At 27.7% G+C, this 13260-nt stretch overlaps 1 long non-coding RNA gene across 1 annotated transcript; it reads left to right on the top strand.

Annotated features, from left to right (window-relative positions):
* The first annotated feature begins 267 nt into the window (after positions 1–267).
* Positions 268–11774, top strand: LOC136084516 (uncharacterized). Its single transcript, XR_010640603.1, has 3 exons — positions 268–580; positions 11291–11334; positions 11453–11774. It is a non-coding gene; the product is annotated as an uncharacterized LOC136084516 (long non-coding RNA).
* Positions 11775–13260: the final 1486 nt, after the last annotated feature.

Here is a 13260-nt window from a genome sequence, read left to right as displayed (position 1 = left end):
ATATATATTTATAAAACTCTATGTAAACTGGATGGATACCATATTTAAATAGAGGCTTCAATCTCAGTAGAAATTGATATTACAATTTTTTTTAATGATAGATAATTTTTTAAATAACATAAATATCCCTCATTATGAACATCTATATATAAGTAAAAAAAAATAAAAATAGTAATAGTTTCTTAGGAGAAAAATTTTGTAAAAAATATTGTTGCCGTATTTAAAAATTTTCTTTTAATTTTTGGTATATTATAAATGAAATCGTTTAGAGATAAAAAAAAATGAGTATAGCAAACTTTCGTTTATCAAAAGTTGCAGCAAAAACTTTTCATGCTCAGTTTTCTCATACAATAGTTACTTCATCAACTATGAAAAAAGAAGAAAAAAATTTAGAGGATAAAACGCCATTAGGAAGAATAAGTAATGAGGGTAAAGAAGAAGATATAGGTCAAAATGGACCATTTAAAAAATTTCCCAATGCAACTAATCCAAAAACTGGAGAAATAGGTGGACCTACTGGACCAGAACCAACTCGGTATGGAGATTGGGAACGAAAAGGAAGAGTAACTGATTTTTAAAGGTACACTTTTTATTTGCAAAATGAAGCAATATCTTTTAATAACATTTTCAATACTTTTTAAATTTTTTATTTTAATTTAAAATAATTTTCATATGTTAAGTGTAATTTGTATTACTTTTCCTAACATTTGTTTTGTTATTTGTGTTTACTTTTTTCTTTTCTAAAATTAACTAATTTTTATAATGACCATGTTACTATACTTAAAAGTGGAAAAAAAATAAAACAAAAACTCACAACAACAATATAATCGATTACAAGAACATAATCCTAGATATTTAGACAATGAAAAAATGAAGTTATATAACAGGTGAGGTTCAGGTCAGGTCAATCAGGTCATGATCCCAGGTCAGGTTAAGGATCATTACAATCACCCTGCTACAAGACTTGGACAGGAACATCATGTGACCATATACTGTAACTGACTATGCTTATTTTCATTACAGTTTGACCACAGCTGTTTTGATGTTTTAACTATTTAAATGCAATAAAAAAATTGTTACTTAATGAATAACTTTAATTCCTTGATATTTTCTAAAGTTTTTATTTTACCAAAAGGCTTTAATAAGATTTAAAAATTACTACAATGATTATGTAAATGTGTAAATTAAACAAAAAATATTATATTTACTTTTTTTTATGTAAGCAGGTATTTTTTATAATAAATTTAAACGTTTGAAATTATTTTTCTATTTCTTTCTGAAAATCTTTTGAAACATTTTTTCATATTTTAAGTTATGAATAAGTTCATATAAATTTTGCTGTTGCAATGAAATGATTTAATTGCTTTATTTTTTTTTGTTTCTATTTTTATAAAGAATTGTTTAAAACTTTTTTTTTAACTTGACTTACTACTAATCAGAGCATGAAACAATTGAAAGTTACTATTTTAAAAAAACTATATTATTTTTTTAAACAAAAAAAATACTGTAGTCTTTTTTTATGTACAACTTTTCGGAAAAAATAAATGTTTATACAATTTAAAAATATTACATTTTTTTATTAACTTAAATCAAGTTTGTTCATTTATTAAACAATCATTAGAAGAAATTTGTAAAAGCATTTTGCATAAACTTAAATAACACGTTTCAAAAAATAAATTTTAAAGTAAGTGCATTTCTGAAATGTTAAAATCGTCAAAAAAAAAATATTTGCATGTTCAGCAATAGCGTCCGATTCCGCACCATTCCTGTCCAAGCCTGTGCTTCTGGTATCATGTAACCCAGTACTACTTGCCCCATGCCCTGCTGGCTTGTAAGGTTTGCTTTTTTCAGGCAAAAGCTAATAAACTCCTTTTAAACTTAAAAATCCCCTGCCTTTTGGGCTCCTGGTTGAGTAAAGGCAAGAGATGGTGTCTTGATAAAAATTGTCATTTTGGGCAGCTGTTAACTGCATCCAGCTACTGTCTTGTAGAGCATAGGCTTTAAGGGTAAACAGAATAATTATGTTGACCAGTCTTTAACCCTACCTTTATTTATTAGGCTGGCATAGATGTAAGCCTGGGTTACAATGTTTCCTGCCTAAGATAATGAATGTTAGTTCTTCTTGACTTTACTCATAGATTTTTGAATGTGTCTCCTCCTGATAGTGGCTATGCAACTCTTCCTGTTATCTCCTAATGAGGGTGCAGCTCTAAAATTTAGTTAGTTTTTTCTAAGGCCAGCTGATAGTAATGTATTTTAATCCATTCATTAAAATGAATTACATTAATTTGAATCTAATGTAAGAAATAACTTGAAAAAAGTTACTTGAAGATTTGAACAACCTTATAATTTTGCTCGTTGAAATTTTAAATATGTTTATAATAAAGAACTTGAAATACTAGTTCTAATCTAATCTGGTACATTAACTAAATAAAATTTTCAAAATACAACATTTCCATTAAATTTTACGCAAGTTTTGTAAATTCTGATCAAGAAAGAGCTTGTAATTTAGAAAAACTACTGGTGACCAATCAGAACAGATTACAATATTAAACTACAATGTTGGTTTCACCTTAATAAAACATTTATTTTAATTCTTATTTTAATTGTGATTTTTAAGAGTTTTTTAAGAAAAATCCTTTTTTTAAAATAACAAATTTAAAAAAAACTGGGTTTTTTTTTTGTCTAAATCAATTTTAATTTATGTTATGTCATATATTTTGCCCTATACAAAATTCCCCAAAATTATTTTTCAATGAACAAAATTGGAAAAATAAGTAATTATAACTTGCTATTTTTCTGAAAAAAAAATTGTTTTCTGGTGATTATTTTTTCTCTGAATTTTCCAAAGGAAGTGCGTGATATGAAAAGGTACCAAGTCTTAGAAGTGGAGTCTTTGCAGTGACAAGTCTTAGAAGTGGATTCTTAGCAGTGACAAGTCTTAAAAGTGGAGTCTTAGCAGTGACAAGTCTTAGAAGTGGAGTTATCACAACAGTGCTAGAAAGGAGTTAATTATGAACAGAATAAAAAAAAATATTATTGATATTATAATTTTTAGCAAAGTTACAGATTTTTAAAGAATTTCAGATTGGAATCAGAGTTATTGAGAAAACAGCAAGAGAAAATTGTTCAATTTTAAAAACTTCATTATTTATGGTAGTGCTGTAAGTCAGTGGAAATATTTTTTCCTTATTACTTCATAATGTTTATTTATTAAAAATCTTAAAAAGGTACCAAGTCTTTATTGAAGTACAAAAACATATTAGTATTATTGTTTATTACTTTTAATTAAAATTAGGATCAACAAGATCCTGGTAAACAATAATAATAGATAATTAAAGTTTTGCTTGCATTTGACAATTTCTGAAATTTCATTTGCTAATTCAAAGGAACGCCACTGCAAAAAAATTGCATTAAAAAACCCAATAAAACTCTGGCAATTTTGTTTTTTTTAAAGATATTTTACAATTTTATGAACTATTATTATCAACATTATTAACTATTATATTATTAACTAAATTAATTATTAATTTTAACTATTATAACCAACAATAACAGCTATCAGGGCAGATTTACTAATATTTGAATCATTATTGGGAAATGCATTACCACAATACGGTAGTGGTGTAGTGGTAGAGCGCTCACTTCATAAGGGAGAAGTTCCAAGTTCGATCCCCACCACGTCCCTGTAAGTACCTTGCTCAACTTGTTTCTTTGTGCAATGGCCTTGTTCATTAAGGTTTGTGTTTCGGAGTTAGAGAGTTAAGAAAGGGTTGTAACCACAAAAGTAGTCTCCTCGACTGTAGTGGTATTCTTGGCCATGGGGAGGTGAATAATTTGGATAAAAAAAATTTTATTTAAATATTTGTACAAATTGAAAATATGACTTTTTTATCTTTTATGTTATTCACTTCCCTAGGCTGACAAGGCCACTACAGTCGAGGAGGCTCCCTTATTGTGGTTACTACACTCTCTCAAATCTTTAAACCCAAAACACGAACCTTTATAAACAGCTGCTGCTGCGCAGAGAAACAAGTTTGTTCATTTGAATTTCAAGTTCAAATTTGAAGTTCGATTGAAACTTCAGTTACTTCCACACATTTTCCAGCCTTCTTTTTCCTTTTTCTCATTGACATTTTTAATAATAAAAAATGTTATTTTTAAATAAATCAATATAGGTTTAACGTGAAGCTCTTTTATAGTTTTGAAAATTATGTTTAAAAATCTTTTTTTGTTATAAATTATTATATAGCATTTTATATATTTTAAATGAAGTAGAAAGTTATGCAAATTTTTAATATCACTAAACAAAAAAAAACAAAAACAAAAAAATTAACAGATACAAAATTAAAATAAAACCCAAATTTACTCAATAAAACCCAAATTTACTCAAAAAAAACCCGGGTTTTTCCAACCCTGTTTAATTATGGAATAATTTTAAAGCTAAATTAAAAACTATTTTGCCATTCATTAGTTGTTAGATTTATAATTCTGTTTTCATTACCAACTGTTACAGCTACATGTTTTTCATTACCAACTGTTACATGCTCCATTACAATCTCATAAGTTATTTGCCTGATGTAAAGGAATTTCTACTATATTCTGATAACTGTGTGAGAAAAAATAAAATAATTTAATTATGCAATATCTGTCATGGAAAGTTGCTGTGAGTTGAATAAAAAATAACAATCTTTATCCTACTAGTAGAATATGCAAAGTTTGGTTTTGGAATTCTGAAATCCATATTCTGTCACATAGAATCGGCAACAGTTGCAAAATTTGCAACTTGTATTAAAGACAGTACAAAGAACACTACTGTGTTCAGCTTTGATATCTTTGTACTGTCTTCAATACAAGTTGCAAATTTTGCAACTGTTGCCGATTCTATGTGACAGAATATGGATTTTAGAATTCCAAAACCAAACTTTGCATATTCTACTAGTAGGATAAAGATTGTTATTTTTTATTCAACTCACAGCAACTTTCCATGACAGATATTGCATAATTAAATTATTTTATTTTTTCTCACACAGTTATCAGAATATAGTAGAAATTCCTTTACATCAGGCAAATAACTTATGAGATTGTAATGGAGCATGCTCGCAATACAATATGCTCCCTTTCCAGTCAGCATGTTCTCTAGTATGATGTAATTGTTCTGCATCCCTGAAGCTTCATTTGTAATTCTAAATATGCCTACTTTATATGGCACCATGAAGTATATTGGCCCAGGTTGGTCTAGCAGATTTGATAGGAAAGTTTGTCGGACATAGTCAAATGAGAGATTAGCAATTGAATTTCTTGTATCATTTTTTGCAAGTTGTATGCCATCATAGTATAAATAGCTCTTGTTAAGTTTAATTGCAATGTTTTTCTTTAAATTTTTGTACTACCCCTCCCATTCCCCATCCTTTCTCAAACGATCCATGCAAGTTGTACCATTTGCTCCTTTATGATAGCCACATCCAGATCTTAAAAAACTGTTTTATTTTTTTTGATTCTATTAACTAACTGTGCAAATAACTTAATAGAACTGATTATGTCATTAACAGTATGAACAAGAAGAATACCAGCAGCCAAGAAGAATACCAGCAGCAGCCAAAGGACTAGACATAGACTGCACCACAGCTGGTACATTTCCTGATTCTAACAATTTTATGGTCCTTAAGGAATCTTTATTCCCAAGGAATATTTATTCCCATACTTCCCAAAATAGAATCATCAGAACCTGTATCACTGTTTTTAACTCATGATCATCAAAGTCATCATGGTAACATGGAATGCATGACCCATTTCACAAACATTCAGATTTAGTTTTTCGTATTTATTCAAAAGTTATCAATGCGATGTTATCATCAGCACGCTGTCAAGTTGTCATTTTTTTATTTTTTTTCTGAGTTCTTTTTTTTTTCATTTATTTTTTTCATTTTGTGAGTTTTTGTCATTTTTTCATTTTCTTTTTGAATTTTTTCAATTGAAATTTTCTGATGATCAGAGCCATACTTATTATGATTGTAAATACTGTAATAAAAATAATACTAATTAACATTTTACTTAAAATAATTACACAGGTCATTAAAAAAAAATTTTTTTTGGTGCTGAGCAAACAATACATTTTTTGTAGAGCATTTCTTATTTTGACTTTCAAATATGCAATTCATTTTCACCATCATGTTAAGTTGTAAAGATATATAGGTTCAAATCCTTAGCATTTGGGACAAAATCCCTAATATTGTCAATAACAACAAAAAAATGGTTTAAAATTTCAAAAATGGTCTCAAAATTTATTATATACTATTTTTATTGAGATTTTTGAAAACAAATATTTTTACTTTAAATTTATTAACAAAAAAATATTGTAAAAAAATGCTTAAGATTTAAAACAATCTTAACAAAATAGCAATAATATAAAAAGTATTCATTTTTATTACAAAATGTTTGCATGGCAGTAAAAAGATTTTGTAATGTATACCTAAAATAAATAAATTAATTTGTAAAATAGTCTTCTAAGTAGCAAGAAATAAAGCAGTTTCAACTAGTTTAGCTTTTAGCTTCAACCAAATTTGTCAGCTAAAGGTCCAGCAGATCATTATTAGACAGAAATTTCCTTACATTTTGCTCTTTAAATATATGCTAAATTATCTAAAACAAGCGGAAATGTATAAAAAAAAAATAACTAATACATATTTTCAACTAAGTTCATTTTTTTTTGGTTTTTAAAAAAGAGGTGTATGGTGATTTAAATATGAAAAAAGCATATTTAAGATGTCCATGTTTGCTTATTACAAGCCTCCTGAGTTTCCTCCTATAATCAAATGCAAATGTTCATATTTGCAATAACTTTGGCACCATGAATAATACCAAAACAAAAAGAAAAAATAATAATTTAATAAGATAAGGTTCATGTGTATTTTCTAACAGTTTTAAGGCAATTTGACATTCAGCAAACACAAGAAACAATGAAATATCATTGACCATACCTAAAGTAAAGCTTGAATCCACGAAAAAGGTTTCTTTTACCAAGGAGTATTTTGATAAGTCCTCCATTCGCTGTTCGCCAGAGTACTAAGAGAATTTAAAACTAAACTAATGGATATTTCTACTTTTTAAATTTTATTTTATTCTGTGATAAATATACTAATGTTTTAATAATATTTTATATTCTTAAGTAACAGTTAGATTTATTTATATTTTAATGTATGTATTTTGTATTTTAATGCCCAATAGGGTAACAGCCTAGTTTATTGTGCTGATTTGGCATTACCTGTATAAATATTTACAATAACAATAATAATAATAAAAAAGCAAACCATGAGTTCTTTTGCTTGTGATAAAGCATTATCACTACTATTAGACAAATGAAGATACACTTCATTTCAGATAACTGGGAGGTGATTAAATTCTGCTTGTCATGTTCTAAGTTTAATAAAAACGTGGTGCTTCAAACATTTTTCAGAGACCTAAGAATGTTACACAGGAGTAAGAGCTAAAAGGCAACAGCAGTTGGCTTGAAGAGCCAATGCTGTAAATAAAAAAATGGTTTTCAGAAAACCTAACTGTGTATCTAATTATCTGCTGGGTGTTTGAATTATTCACTTAAACTTGTGATCAAAAAAGAACTATTTTTTTCATGGTGTTATAAGATTAATAGAAAAGAATTAGAAAAACATATAAAAGTAAAATCTTTCATGTGAAAGCTGGTGAACTGAACATCTTAATAAATTCAGAGGAAACCACCAAATTGCTGTCTGGAAGGTATGCTTGCTTCAGTGCATGCATTCTAATTCTTTGACATTCCTTTAGACATTAAAAGTAGTATTTGGTTTTGCAAAAACAACATTAATTCCTCGTACCATGACCAGCATTTAAAAATGTTGAAATTCATTTTCAACTATTAGAGACATTCTTTTAAATGAAAGAAACAGACTTTTTTTAAACAACATGTAATTTGGTTCTCTTTTATTTTAAGGGTGCAAACCAATTACATGTTTTAAATCTAACCACTGAGTTAGGTGTCTTGATATGGTATTTGGTGTTATAGGCATAGAGAATAACAGCTTTTAAACTATATTTTATTTTGTTCAATTATATTAATTATTTTGGATAAATCTTCCCTATTCCCATTATTGGTATCATCAATTATAATAATTCATTTCAGTTGGATTGGCTTTACAAATAAAGCATGTTAGAGAAGTTTTATCTCTGCGCTACAAACTTCACTGTCTATCATAGTGTAAAATATTTGTTAGAACAACAAATGTTTCTGCTCGTCATCAAGCCAACTGTTTTAGGATTTAAGTAATTGATTTGTGACAATATACACTGTTTTTCAATTTTTGAAATTTACAAAATTTCTTTCAGAAACAAAAAGAGGAAACTTTAGTATAGAGTTAAGAAAGGACAAAGATTATTAAAAATGTTTTTAGCATTATTCTTATTACACATTAAGACCATCAAAATAAAGAAGATGTTACTATACTACTTGTTGTTATAATATCACTATGTTGATTCATGCTTGTTTGTATTCAATATTTTAAGTGCTGCCATGAAATCTTACTTTTTAGTAAATTTTCAAATTACGCACGTAGACTGCTAAGTTAAGTCGCCATCATCTGGTTTGTAATCAAGCAGAAATTGTAATTTTATTTTAGCCATGTTATCAGTAATGGTCATAGAAAGGCAGATATGAGTTTTTTTTTCTTTAAAACCTTCCTGTTGTGTTTGTATTTTCTATAATCATGTTTTTATCTAAATTTATTGCTAATGTTTTTTTAGTTCCATTTCCTTTCCATTGCTGATTTATAGGCTTTCTTTGTTTTTAGCTGCTCTCAATAGTGATTTTGAGTTAGTCTGTTTAATGCAGCTGTATAAACAACCTCGTTAGCTTCTATTTAATTGATTTGCAATGTTTTAAATTGTTTATGTTGCTCATATAAAGCATAAAATCGCTAAAGTGATTTTTATTTTCAGTTTGTCTTTTAAATGTTAATGAAATACTTTTAATAAGAGTTTTAATTAAACAATCTAATTTTAATTTTGAAAACAGCATTTCTAAACAAGCAACGCTTCACAAGCAACGCTAGTTATTAAAACCATTATTAAGTTTTTTTTTATGGCTGTTTTTTTTTTTTAAATTCTTATTGCTTTTGTTCAGTGGAAGCATATTCAAAATCAAAATGTGTTTCCCATTCCTTTCGCATTAAAAATTTATAACTTAAAATCTTCAAATTCGACTTTCATTTTTTCTGTATCAACATCTCTGTTTTGTTGCACTTTTTGACTGAATTGATGACTTATACAAAGATTTCCATAGTGATTTAACTATGTTGACAACTCCACTTTGTGGCAATTGATCAGATCGTCCATTTTTGTTGGAAAATTGCGAGAATTAAAAACCAATAAAGATTTTTTCAACTTATTTTGAGCTTTTGTCAGCTCAGATGAAAGTAAGATTTATAAGCAAGTCACTGGGATAATCCCAAGAAAAACGTGTAGTTTTTCTCAATAGTGATTTTATATAAAACTTTATATAAAATATATATTTTGCGATATTATCGCAAAATATATATTTTATATAAAGTTTTATTCCATTAATAGCTAAACATTTCTTTTATTATTTGTCTATTAGTATTTAATAATTTTTATTCTGAAATAATTTTTATAGTTATGATTAATTTTTAATATACTTTAATTTCTCGGGCAAAATTTTTGGCAAATTTTTGTCTGAGAATATGATTTCAATTTTATTAGCATTTTCGAATACCACGTCCAATGTACCCCACAAGGCTGGCTAACACCCTGTGCCATTGATCGGTCTATTAGTTTCTGTTTATATTAATTTGATCACTCCTTCTAGTTTACCTATGTTTACTACAGTCAAATCACATAAGGAAGCTTTTAAAGAATAGCTGGTGCCAATTTCAAATATTAAATGCAAAATTTCATTAGAAATTATTATTGTTGATTAGTCAAAATTATTTCAATTATTGAGAAGTTGAAAAATTTCAAAAGCACTTGCGACATGAAAACTAGTCTAAAAGTAAAAAAATCTTTTTTTTTCGCATTTGTTCGTTTAGTTTAGTTTGCCAAAATATTTTTACAACAAAATTGGAGCAAAAATCAAGATACTCATTGAGACTTTCAATTTTGGGCGGACACAAACTGATGGTGTGATGATGTAATGGGCGGACATAAATTGATGATGTGATTTTGCTTGAATGGACCTTCATGTTGATGTTTTGATTATGCAAATATAAAAGGTAATATCATCTAAGAGGTATAATGGATTAAAAAAGTAGGTTTTCATTGCTAATTGACTTAACTTTTGTAATCTAACAAGTGTTTACATAAAACAGTAAAAGAGGTAGAGATAACTGGAACCTACTGGTTTTTATGGGTCAGAGAAAAGTTATTGACTTTAGATTTGTGTAATCTAACAAGTATATACATAAAACAGTAAAAGAGGTGGAGATAAGTGGAACCTACTCGGCTCAGAATAAAGTCATGTAACGAATGAGTTTATGTTGTCTAATAAATTTAAAACGGTCTTTACTTAACTCCTGATGTGTTCTTCATTTCTTGATGTCATGTTTGTGTTAACATAATTAATTACTACATTAGAATATAATTTAGACATTTATATTTAGGACTTTCTTGTTTTCTAAATTTAATGCTTGCACATTATTTATTGTTTTTTTCTCTCTCCTTATTAATTGGATGTTATCATTTTAAACTTTATAAAAAATGTCTGAAATGATATCAAAAAGATATTATTCCAGAAATTGAGTTAGCTGTAATAAACTTTTTTGGCTAACTTGAGTCAAATAAAACATTGCTGTCGCTATTATCGTCAAACAATGTTAATTTCACAACGACACAGTGCTATTGTATGTGTATATATTATATATGTGTTTTTAATATATATTTGTTTATATTATATATGAATATATTTTATATATGTGCTTATACTATATAAAAGAAGGGCTTATTGTGAAACAATGACAAACCACACTTTTTTCAAAAATGAGTTATCATTTTTATAATCATAAATAATATACGCAATAGCCAAAAAATATTAAGGCATAATTCTTAAAATCGGAGCTATAATTATAAAATCATCTTACTGTAAAATGTGATTTTATAGATTTAAATAAAACTTTAAAGTCATTTTTCTCAAATATTTGTTTTTGTGGCTTGTCATTGTTTCACAATAAGCCCTTCATATGTGTAATATATATACACATGTTTATTATGTGTTATTTAGTTGTTTTTTTTTATTTTTATTTAAAAGCGATTTTCGTCCCAGACACCTGTTCACTATGGTCGAGTAATTAGGTATATTTAAATTTTATATACATTTTTGTTATTAATATTTTTTTCATAACAAGTTTTGAAATGAATCATATTATCTTACGAAACATTTCTTGATTTTGTGTATAAAATTTTAATTTAGATCAAATTAAAATTGAGATAAAAATTCGATAAAAAGATAAAGATTATAAATGAAGAATCTTGAGAAAGAAGTTTCAATTACGATTTAGATCGTTAGAAGTTTCAAACGATTTAGATAAAAAGCGCACGCGATTGTAAATTTTGTTTTGATTAGCTTCTATTGGGCTGCCAAGATATGTTCACTATAATAATAGACAGCGGAGCTATTCATACTATTATGATGCAAAGCTGTCCTCGCTACTCAAAAACGCTCATTCAAAAGAGTTTTTATTTTAAAGTAAAAAATAAGCTTTCTATTGAGGAATAAATACATTGAGTAAAAATTTGTTAATCTCTCTTTATTTGTATGTACGACTAAATCTCGCACTATTACTCACTAATTGTAAGACATTTTGTTCTAGTACAATTATGAAATATATGTTCTTGTTCTGGCGTCCTTGCTGATTTTTTTTTAATATACCAGGGAGTTGAGCAATTGCTCCCGAAATAAATTTTAACATACAAGTCTAAAATATAAATGCGTCGAACATGTCACAAGTGTCCTTTGTGTGCCATTCTGGTTTTTGTTTTTGCTAAATACAGTTAACTGTAAGTTAACTGTATTTAGCAAAAACTAAAGTTAACTGATTATAAATTCCGCTAGTTATTAGATACTTTAAAAAATTGGTTTGCAACACGTTATATATTTTATACTTTGTGTTCTTGGTTATCGTTTTTAGTGCGGTAATTTAAATTTTTATGCTATCTACCACAATTTCGTAAATATATTCTCCAGATTATTAGTAGTTTAAAAAAATATGCCCTCCAAAAATATGTCTTAAAATAAGTAAAAAAATAACTTTGTAAAAATTTTTGGTCTTGTTATGTTATGTGTTTTTAGTGTTGTGCGCGTAAATTACGTTTATCCAATCGAACAAAAACTCAGAAATAGATTAAATATTCTGGTCGCTGTTTATAATCATTAAAAAAATGAAAGTTAAGAATGTTATGAATGAATGGTTTTAAGAATTACTAATGAGGCTAAGCTTAGCCTCATTCATAATTCTTAAAATCACAAAGACACGTGGACATACTGGAAAATCGTCATTCATAATATTATATCATAACATTCTTATAAGAATGTTATGATATAATATTATGAATGCCGATTTTCCAGTATGTCCTTGTTTCCGTGTCATTGGATTAACAATAATTATAGTAAACCATATAATGAATATTCACCATAAATTTCATAATTTTAATTTTAAAAGTGATTAAGGTATAATATTCGCCTTAAAATTGATATTCCTGCGCGACGGTGAAACAGTATAAATTATGATATAGGGGAGAGTGGGGGCATTTCTCCACAATTTCAATATTTCACTATGAAACATTGAAATTGTGGAGGCATCTTAAGAGTTGTGACAACCACTTTCATATAAACCATTTTCATATTTTATTTTGAACATCTTCGCTTCCAACAAGGCTGCAAGCCGCCACTAATTAAAGTTGGAAGAATAGAAGAAGTTGGAGAATAGAATCCGAAGTAAGAAAGTGTCGAGCTCGATAAAAGAATGCAATCTTAGCAGATGCTAATGTTGCAACTGATTTGATATATGGTTTCCAGGAAAGATTTGAAGTAAGAGTTAGTCCTAGAAGATGAAGAGTAGATGACTCATCGAGTACATTACCGTTCATAAATATAGGAAGATCTAAATTATTGCGATAACGTTTGGCTGAAAAAATTTGAGTTTTATCTGTGTTAAAGTTCACCAGCCGCTGAGAACCCCATGCTGTAGCAGAAGTGAGATCCTTTTCAAGCTCAAATGC

This window comes from Hydra vulgaris, chromosome 09, assembly GCF_038396675.1.
Source record: "Hydra vulgaris chromosome 09, alternate assembly HydraT2T_AEP".
Taxonomy (NCBI): Eukaryota; Metazoa; Cnidaria; class Hydrozoa; order Anthoathecata; family Hydridae; genus Hydra; species Hydra vulgaris.
Note: the sequence above shows the minus strand (reverse complement) of the source record. Positions and strands in the feature narration are given on the sequence as shown.